We start from the raw sequence: 10,266 nt of genomic DNA on the forward strand, positions 1-10,266 counted from the left end.
CAGGAAAAAAAGAATTAATATATTTCATTTTGATTCTGAAGTAAATGTATCTTGATTTATGAAAGTTTAGGTATTTGTCCTGAATAAAAACAAGACAAAAATCTTTTTTTTTTCTTTTTTTTTGCTATTAATAGTTTTTACTCTTTTTTTGTTGTTGTTGTTGTTTTTACCAAATATAGTGTCATTTTGAAATGTTCCCTTAATCTTTATAATATCTACAGTAAAGCCACAGACACACATGTTCAGATGTGAGATTTCACATGTATTTCTTGTAATCTTGTCACTTGTCACAATTGCTTAGAGAGCAATCTTTACTATGCTGTTGTGCTGCTGAGAAGTTTGTGATTGTAGCTCCGTGTACCTTCGCGTTTTATTGAATCTCTACCTTACTTTCACTCCCTTTTGTCTAAAGTGATAATATATAACTTCATTCCCACCATATTTCCGGTGTTATCTTTCAAACTAATCTAACTAATTTGATCGTTCGCCTTTAAAAACTGCGAGTGCAGCTTGTTAGCCCGTTAGCTTGTCTCTCGCGGTTCCATTTGCATTTCTATTCGCAGCCTATTATTATTTTTATTTTTTTTATTTTTTCCTCACAACGTTTTTCACGAGCTCATCAAACAACAGTGGTAAGTGGTAAGTTAAGTTGGTATCATTCATCAGTCACGGTGAGTAATGGCTTCTTCTCCTGCAATTGTTGTTTGCACTGTTTGCCACATGTATAGCTTATCTGTCTCTGTCAGCAGCGAGGGATTCACATGTGATAAATGCAGGGAAATATTTAGGCTGACAGAGAAGGTTTTAGAACTAGAGACACGCATCCAAACTTTAGTTGAGGACAGTAAGAATGTGAGGGCTGTAGATACTGCTTTGGATGCGACTAGCTCAGGGAGTCCTGTACATTGTTCGGTTTCGGTTGAGCCCGTGCAGCAGGGCAACTGGGTGACAGTGAGGCGGCATAGTCGCGGGTCAAAACACCACTCTTCCGTTCCGATCAAAACATCAAACAGGTTCTCCCCACTCAGTGAAGCACCCACTGAGAAACCTGATGAAAGTGCTCTAGTTATTGGCGATTCTATTGTACGGAACGTGAAAATAGAGACACCAGCCACTATAGTCCATTGTTTACCAGGAGCCAGAGCGCCTGACATCTTGGCAAATTTAAAAGTGCTGACTAATGCTAAACGTAAATTCAGTAAGATTGTTATCCACGCCGGCGCTAATGATGTTCGACCGCCAGTCGGAGATCACTAAAAATAATGTTAAAGAGGTGTGTGAACTTGCAAGTACGATGTCAGACACTGTAATATGCTCTGGTCCGCTCCCTGCTTACTGTGGCGATGAGATTCATAGCAGACTGTCGTCACTTAATGGCTGGATGTCTAAGTGGTGCCCGCAAAATAACATAGGCTTTATAGACAATTGGAAGAATTTTTGGGGCAGACCTGACCTGTTGAAAAGAGATGGTGTTCATTCCTCCTGGGGTGGTGCCGCTCTTCTCTCTAGAAATATGGCACATAGTCTTAGAGTTCGTACTTGACTAATTGGAGCCCAGGTCAGGAAGCAGACAGACTGGCTAAACCGATCGTCTGCTAGCCACCTCACGTCACAGAAGTCAGTTAACTCTCAGCACATAGAAACTTTTTCACCTAGATATCACTCTATAGAGACTGTGTCTGTTCCCCGAACTAGAAAATACAGAAAACATCCAAACCAAAGTAATGGTAACAATTTAATTGATGTTCAACAAATAAAAAAACAATATAATACAGATAAACACATGATAAAGCTTGGCTTATTGAATATTAGATCCCTTTCTTCAAAAGCACTTTTTGTAAATGATATGTTCACTGACCATAAACTAGATGTGCTTTGTTTGACAGAAACCTGGCTGAAACAAGATGATTACATTACTTTAAACGAGTCTACACCCCAAGATTACTGTTACAAACATGAACCGTGTCCAAAAGGTAAAGGGGGAGGTGTTGCTACAATTTATAGCAATATTTTCAGTATCTCTCAGAGGTCGGGTTTCAAGTATAATTCGTTCTAAGTAATGGTGCTTCATATAACGTTATCCAAAGAAACAAGTGTTAATGATAAATCCCCTGTGATGTTTGTACTGGCTACTGTATACAGGCCACCAGGGCACCATACAGACTTTATTAAAGAATTTTCTGATCTTCTATCGGAGTTAGTGCTGACTGCAGATAAAGTCCTAATCGTTGGTGATTTTAATATCCATGTTGATAATGAAAGAGATTCGTTGGGATCAGCATTTATAGACATTCTAAACTCTATTGGTGTTAAACAACACGTGTCAGGACCTACTCATTGTCGAAATCATACTCTAGATTTAATACTGTCACATGGAATTGATGTCAGTGGCATTGAAATTTGGCAGCAGAGCGATGATATCTCAGATCATTATCTAGTCTCCTGTATATTCCATATAGCTAAAGCTATAAAGCCAACTCCTTCCCAGTCAGCAAACAAATTTGGCCCAGACTTGGCATGCATCTGGCACAGCTGGCATTCATCCGGCACTGGCATATGTGGCACTAGTGTAAAGAAAAGACATAAATGGAAGACCCCCATTTACAATTTGAGTTTTATATATATATTTCTTACAGACGTGGTAATCTACCCAGGCTAAATGTCTGAAAGTGCTTGGAGTGGGTCTTGGGCTCCTGCTTATATACTTTAATATCTGCAGGAATGGCACATCTTTTCATGTGTACACGGTGGCATGAATGATCCAGACCACTAGGGGGAGCTCTCGCTAAGGTCTGCTCAAGAACACGTAATACAGTAGTTAATGCGACGTGAGCAGATAGATAACACACAGAATTGAGATGCTCCATATGTGATTGACTTTATACTGTCATATCTTTTCTTGCAGGTAAGAATAATTCAGTATATTTCAATTAAGGGGTCGATGAACAGTTTTCATTGTTGTTTTGGTGCTTTAAGTAGATTGCGAGCACCACAAATCTGTATTGTAACTTGTAGCTAGAACGCGATCAGAGACGACTGTGGTGAAAGTTTGTACAAGAAACAAAGATCGGTATTGTGCACAAGAGTGACAATATGTTGTAAAAAGTAATTGTTTTACGATTTTGATGGTTAGACGGGTAAATTGTCGAATTGGGGCTTGAGTTAAGTGGCGCACGTGGAGTTCGCTGGTGTCCGCCATCTTATGTAAATTGTCCTCCGCTTTGGTTTAGAGTGACCAACAATTCAAACGAGGTGATATGCTCACTTATGAAACCAAAGAGTATAGAAAGGGACATAAGAAAGCATAGAAGTGTCATGCTTTATTTAGAGTTAATAAGTCATGCTTGGACAGAGAATGAATGTTCTGTATAAAGTGGTTAAACACAAAGAATAATGTAAAGGTTCAAATTAAGTTTAATATTGTTTATTTTTGATGTTACTCAGTCAAATAGGTGTTCATATGCTTGATAGGCAAACTGTATTTGCAAGTGAATATGTTTACAGTTGTTCGTAAACAACAGGGAATGTTATAGAGCATTTAGAGAATGTTATTCTGAGTAAAACAAAAAGAACACGTAATACAGTAGTTAATGCGACGTGAGCAGATAGATAACACACAGAATTGAGATGCTCCATATGTGATTGACTTTATACTGTCATATCTTTTCTTGCAGATTTACATGCAACCAATCTCATTAAATGTGTTACACCAGAAATGACGCCGGTTCCTTTCTAAATGTGTAACACATACAGCATGTGGCAGGTTTGGCAGAGGTGGTACCGGGTTTAAGACGGCACACAAGACATGGGCCAGATGTCAAATGTAGTATTTGGCCCAGATGTCAAATGCAGATATGTGGGCCACATAAGTATTGCCGATCTTGACCCACATTTAAAATCCATTTCAAATATTTTTGAGTAAAATGCCAATGTTTTCCCATACAGAAAGGTAATATATTCACATATATGTGAAACTGTTAAATATATTTTGAAAATATATTTTTAAAATGCATAACATAAAGCTCATACTGTGTGTTATTATGTGTTTGTATGCAAAATTATATTCATGCCTCACGATATTATATAATATATGATATTATATAGTATATTATAGAATAATATTCTGTTGTTTTATATATATATATATATATATATATATATATATATATATTCATCTGCCATTCATCCGGCACTGGCATACAGCATGTGGGCCAAACATGGCCTGGGTTTGGCAGAGATGGTACCGGGTTTAAGACGGCACACAAGACATGGGCCAGATGTCAGATGTAGATATGTGGGCCACATAAGTATTGCCGATCTTGACCCACATTTAAAATCCATTTCAAATATTTTTGACTAAAATCCCAATGTTTTCCCATACAGAAAGGTAATATATTCACATATATGTGAAACACTGTTAAATATATTGAAATACATTTTGAAAATATATTTTTAAAATGCATAACATAAAGCTCATATTGTGTGTTTAATTGTGTTTGCATGTGAAATTATATTCATGCCCCATATGATATTATATTATATGTTATATTATAGAATAGTATATCCTGTTGTTTTATTTAGCCTATATAACTGACTTCAAACAATGTTTTGCATTCACTGCTTTCATATTCTCATTCAATTTACAGTTTGATGTAGGCCTACTAAACAATACATGATGAAATTTCAGGACATGTTATTTGACTTTTGTACTATTTATGTAAATGCGTAACTTTTATGTGTTTTAGGCCATGTTGGCCAATCAGAAGCCTGACAAAGTTTCAAGTAGGCGGAGATAACAGCGCAGGCTCCAACGTCACAAGCCAAAAACTCCGGTTTAGCTGTCTACATGATAACACTGCAGCCAGAGTTTTTTTAAATCTTCACCCTGGCAGGAGTTTTCAAAATGTTCGGTTTCAGTGACCTGCTGCAGTGTTTGCGTGAGGACGAACGGAACAAACCGCATAGAAAAAGCTGCTGTTTTGAAAATAACCGCGTTCGTGTGGACGGCCAATGAGCGCGCGCGTTGAGCATTCAAATCACATTTAAACTGAAGCGGTGGAGGTTACCATGGTAACAGGGCGTCAACTCACTCAGCTGACAAGTAGCGAGAAGCTGTCTCTCTGCTCTTTTCACTGCTTTCAGGTAAGTTTAGTCCCTAAAGTTACACAAATAATACATACAACTGTTCCTGACACTTTCTTACATGTTACTGACACGTTTCTGTTGAATCTTTACTTTACAGGAATGGTATAGTGTCTTCAAAATGTCCGTTAGCATCACAACCGTTAACTATAGAGGCTAACAATTAGAGGTAAGGCAACTTATACATTTGAGCTCTTATTAATGAACGTTTGAGCTTTTAAGCACCTTTTATGTGTAGATGAGCGGCTTTGATAGTTTTGTAAATGTTTTGCTGATACTTTGTCAACAGATAAATGGAAGTCACTATAAGCTAATTAATTTAACCTAAAAGTCTGCACTGTGGGGTCAATCGGTGACGTCACTTACATGAACTAATGGGCTGAAACTATTTCAAACACGTTTTGAACTTTCATTGCAAACAAATATTGATAAATTGTACTATGATTTCAGGAGCGTCAGAATAAAATACCTAAAACAGGGGAAGTTACAAAAAAATTTGTAATGTGACCTGCTGACAGAGATACAGGAAACACAGGTGATCTGAGAAATCTTATTAAATAACTTTATATGAATTTTTCACAGTATATTCCAACTATATCATCATGCATCTGTAAAACCTAAAAATATGAATTCTGGTATCTTAAGATTTTTTGTATGTTTTGTATATTATTATTATTATTATTATTATTATTATTATTGCATTTCACCTCTGCTGTAGTGTGTTTATTTCTAATAATCCTGACATTGAATACTACATTTGTTGGCTATGTGACATATTGTTCCTATTCTTCCATGCTGATGGCTGTGCTGCAGAGCTGGAGCGGAGCAGATCTCCTGTCGAAGAACATCTCCAAAGCACCATGAACCATCTGACTAGTAAGTAAAACCTCAAACATTCAAAAGTTTGTCGAATATTAAAAAATAAATAAATAAATATCAAATATTTCCCAGACAGCAAGCAGTGTCGGCCCAGATCCGGTCCACATCTGGCCCGCATGGATTTCACGCGGGCCAGATGTGGGCCGGATCTGGGCTGACACTATGTTGCTGTCTGGGTTCCTGTATGTCCTACAAGGCCATCTTGTTTAACTCTGCTCTGAGGACACTTCATACACAACAACCTACAGAGGGGTCAATCATAATTTTAAAAAAAAAGACACAGATGATAATAAAAAAGTTATTTGAAATTAAAATGTATAACAGTAAGACAGAACCAGTACTGTGAACGCACCTCACTTCAAACTGTAACGGTCTGTATATTATTTTCTAAACTTTAAATGTAGTGAAATTTTTGTTCAAGCAGACTTTGTTGCTCGTGGAAACCTCACGCGAGCCTGAAAGATACTTAAAACTTAAAATATTATTTGCACTCTTGAAGACTGTTCACCAAATACTAAATTTCAGTCCAGCAGAATTTTCTGCACACTTCACCACCGAGGCCAAAAATGAGCATTGTGAATGTAAGAGCCTCACACTACATTGTTTGTTTGAATTGTATTTCAGGGCAGTTCGTGAAGACGGATAACCTGGACAGAAGTCAGTTCAAGATCCAGCCTCCACACTAGACTTCTCACTCACAAGGATTGCTGTCTACTAGATATTATGTGTACTCTTCAGACTTAGGTTCATGCAGATATTATTCAGGGACATGAACACTTGAATACTGCAAAAATAGAGAAACTACCTTATTTAAGAATTTTGTGTTAATTGTGTGAACATTAAACAAATATATATTTATTTTACTGTTTTTTTGTTTTGTATTCCAAAGCACCTAAAAGCCAATTCACACTGCCATACTCCAACAGGGTGAACACACTGACCAAGCAAAACAATTAAGCATGTTTTTATAGTTTTTGTGAAAGTGTGAACTGACAATGCTGTATGTTAGGTGTGAGATTTATTCAACTTGGTTTGCTGATTAAACATGATTAAATATTTGTTCAGAATATTGTCGTTGTTGTGACTATTCATCTGGGAGGGGTGTGTATCAAGTGGCTTGGTTATGGTTTTGTTGAGGCTGACATGTGGAACCCATCTGATCCAGCATATAGGACCAGAACAGGGCCAGCTATGGTCATACAGAACCTCAGATCCCACATAGCAATTTTTTTCTGGCCCAGCTCCGGCCCACACAATCGGCTTTTGCTTGGCCCACATACCGCAATGACTTACGGTCCTAGTGTGTACCAGGTCTGGATTCCAGACAAGGGCCAAACATAGGCCAGAACTGGCCCAATTCAGGGCCAGTTATGGGTAATTAACTTGGCTGAGACTTGGGCCAGTTATGGCCCTTATCTGGAATCCAGACCTGGTACACACTAGGATCTGGGCCAACACTATGTTGCTGTCTGGGCCAGAATAGGGCCAGCTATGGTCATACAGGTATGGTCCCACATAGCAATTTTTCTCTGGCTCAGCTCTGGCCCACATAGCAATTTTTCTCTGGCCCACACAATCAGCTTTTGCTTGGCCCACATACCACAATGACTTACGGTCCTAGTGTGGACCAGGTCTGGATTCCAGACAAGGGCCACACATGGGCCATATCTGGCCCAATTCAGGGGCAGTTATGGGTAATTAACTTGGCTGAGACTTGGGCCAGTTCTGGCCCATGTGTGGCCCTTGTCTGGAATCCAGACTTGGTACACACTAGGACCGTAAGTCATTGCGGTATGTGGGCCAAGCAAAAGCTGATTGTGTGGGCCGGAGCTGGGCCAGAGAAAAATTGCTATGTGGGTTGTTACAAATATGGTAGAACCATTACCTCTACCACAAAAGACTGCTTTATAAATAATCTTCCTGACTTATCTCAGTTCCTCAGCATATCCAATAGCTCAGAACAACTTGATGATGTAACAGGAACTATGGACTCTCTCTTTTCTAGCACTTTAGATGCGTTTGGTCCTTTACACTTAAGGAAGATTAAGGATAAGAGTCCAACACCGTGGTATAATGAGCACACTCGCGCCCTAAAGAGAGCAGCCCGGAAAATGGAGCGCAGCTGGAGGAAAACTAAATTAGAGGTATTTCGTTTAGCTTGGCGGGAAAGTACCCTATCCTACAGAAAAGCATTAAAAACTGCTAGATCTGATTACTTTTCATCTCTTCTAGAAGAAAACAAACATAACCCTCGGTATTTATTCAATACAGTAACGTATCGGTTACGTATGTAACCCTCGTTCCCTGAAGAAGGGAACGGAGACGTCACGTCGGATGACCGGCAATTGGGATCTCGCCAGAGAGACCAATCCGCCGAGTGTAACTAAACGAGCCAATGGACATTGGCATGCGATCATTGCATCCAGCTGCCACTGATCACATCGTGAGTATAAGAGGCAGCGGGTGCACCGCGATAATTCATGCTTCGCTGAGGAGCCGAGCGGTGACCCGGTCGCTCAGCGGTGGTACAGCGACTGTGGCGGCGGGGCGTGGCGTCTCCGTTCCCTTCTTCAGGGAACGAGGGTTACATACGTAACCGAGACGTTCCCTTCGGTCGGTCACTCCGAGTCACGCCGGATGACCGGCGAATTGGGATCCTACCAAAACGCCACAGGAGCTGCCCCTTCCAGTGCTCTGTGTAGGCCTCCTGATCCTTCCTATAAGGCAGACGATAGGACCGGGCTCTACACAGAGAAGGTCAACTACTGTTGTTCCTTGGACAACCCAGACAGTAGGACTTGGATAACACTGGGAAACGTGCCCTTCCATTTGGAAGAGGCACACTGCTGAGTCACCTCCTCCCCGAGGGGGTTAAGTGGCATTTAGACATGTGAAGTAACCCCGTAGGGCCCTATTGCACATAGAAGTCTCTGAGATGGCACAGGCTGCATCATTAGAGATGGCAGAACGTGGTCTGCCAGGGGAAACACGGGTCTAATAAGCATACCGTGGAATACACATATGGGATCCCGGCAGGGTCTCTCATATGGACACTAGCCTCACATCAGATTTCAAGAATTCATTGGCTGAAAGGCCTGGCGCCGGACGCTCCGCCACATCCGGACGCTGGAGTGCTGGAGGACTCGACAGGGTTTGCCTGGTTAAGGAACTCTCTGGAGAATTAGGCGAAAGAACACCGCAAGCCAACTCTGAGCCGGGCCTCTCAGTGCCACTACCCGTTTGAGGTGAGAACACAGGAGGAAACCGGTTCGACACGTAGGCTATAAAACCTAGCGAACGTGTTAGGAGTCGCCCAACCCACAGCTCTACTGTGACGATGCGACACCCCTAGTGGAGTGAGCACGCAACCTGAGCGGGCAGGGCACACCTTGTGCTCCATAGGCCAAGGTGATGGCATCCACTATCCAGTGGGCCATCCTCTGCTTGGAGACAGCCTTCCCCTTCTGCTGTCCTCCGTAACAGACAAAGAGCTGTTCTGAGGTCCTGAAGCTCTGAGTTCTATCCACATACTGTCGCAGTGCACGTACAGGACAGAGCAAAGCTAGGGCTGGGTCTGCCTCCTCCAGGGACAGCGCTTGCAGGTTCACTACCTGGTCCCTGAAGGAGTGGTAGGAACCTTGGGCACATAACCGGGCCGGGCCTCAGTGTTGCACTGGAGTCAGCCGGCCCAAACTCAAGGCACGATTCGTCGACCGAAAATGCCTGCAGGTCCCCGACCCTCTTGATCGAGGCCAACGCAGTCAGGAGTAGGGTTTTCATAGAGAGAAACTTCAACTCGACTGACTGCAAAGGCTCGAAGGGGGCAGTTTGTATGGCTCTTAGCACCAATGCCAAATCCCAAGAGGGTAGGGAGGGAGGCCTAGGAGGGTTTAACCTCCTGGCCCCCCTAAGAAACCTGACAACCAGATCGTGCTTCCCACCGACCTCCCTCTCACGGGTCGTGGTGAGCGGAAATGGCAGCAACATAAACCTTAAGGGTGGAGGGGGACAGCCTACGCTCCAACCCTTGTTGCAAAAAGGAAAGCACGGCTCTGATCTAACATCTCCGGGGGTCCTCACGGTGAGAGGAACACCATTCGACGAACAGGTTCCACTTCAGCGCATAGGCCCGTCTTGTGGACGGTGCTCGTGCTGAAGCGATAGTGAGAGCTACCTCCTGGGGCAGATCACCTAGAACCTCCGCGTCCCGTCCAGGGACCACACATGGAGTTTCCACAAGTCTGG

The 10,266-nt window shown here is 41.9% G+C and overlaps 1 long non-coding RNA gene across 2 annotated transcripts; it reads left to right on the forward strand.

Moving 5' to 3' along the window:
- The first annotated feature begins 4,274 nt into the window (after positions 1 to 4,274).
- Positions 4,275 to 7,031, forward strand: LOC131532484 (uncharacterized). Of its 2 annotated transcripts, XR_009268911.1 has the most exons (5): positions 4,275 to 5,142; positions 5,243 to 5,311; positions 5,593 to 5,677; positions 5,956 to 6,018; positions 6,646 to 7,031. It is a non-coding gene; the product is annotated as an uncharacterized LOC131532484 (long non-coding RNA). The 2 variants fall into 2 exon arrangements; XR_009268910.1 differs by having other exon boundaries at positions 4,278 to 5,311.
- The last annotated feature ends 3,235 nt before the right edge of the window (positions 7,032 to 10,266 follow it).

The sequence above is a fragment of the Onychostoma macrolepis genome, chromosome 23 (assembly GCF_012432095.1).
Source record: "Onychostoma macrolepis isolate SWU-2019 chromosome 23, ASM1243209v1, whole genome shotgun sequence".
NCBI lineage: Eukaryota > Metazoa > Chordata > Actinopteri > Cypriniformes > Cyprinidae > Onychostoma > Onychostoma macrolepis.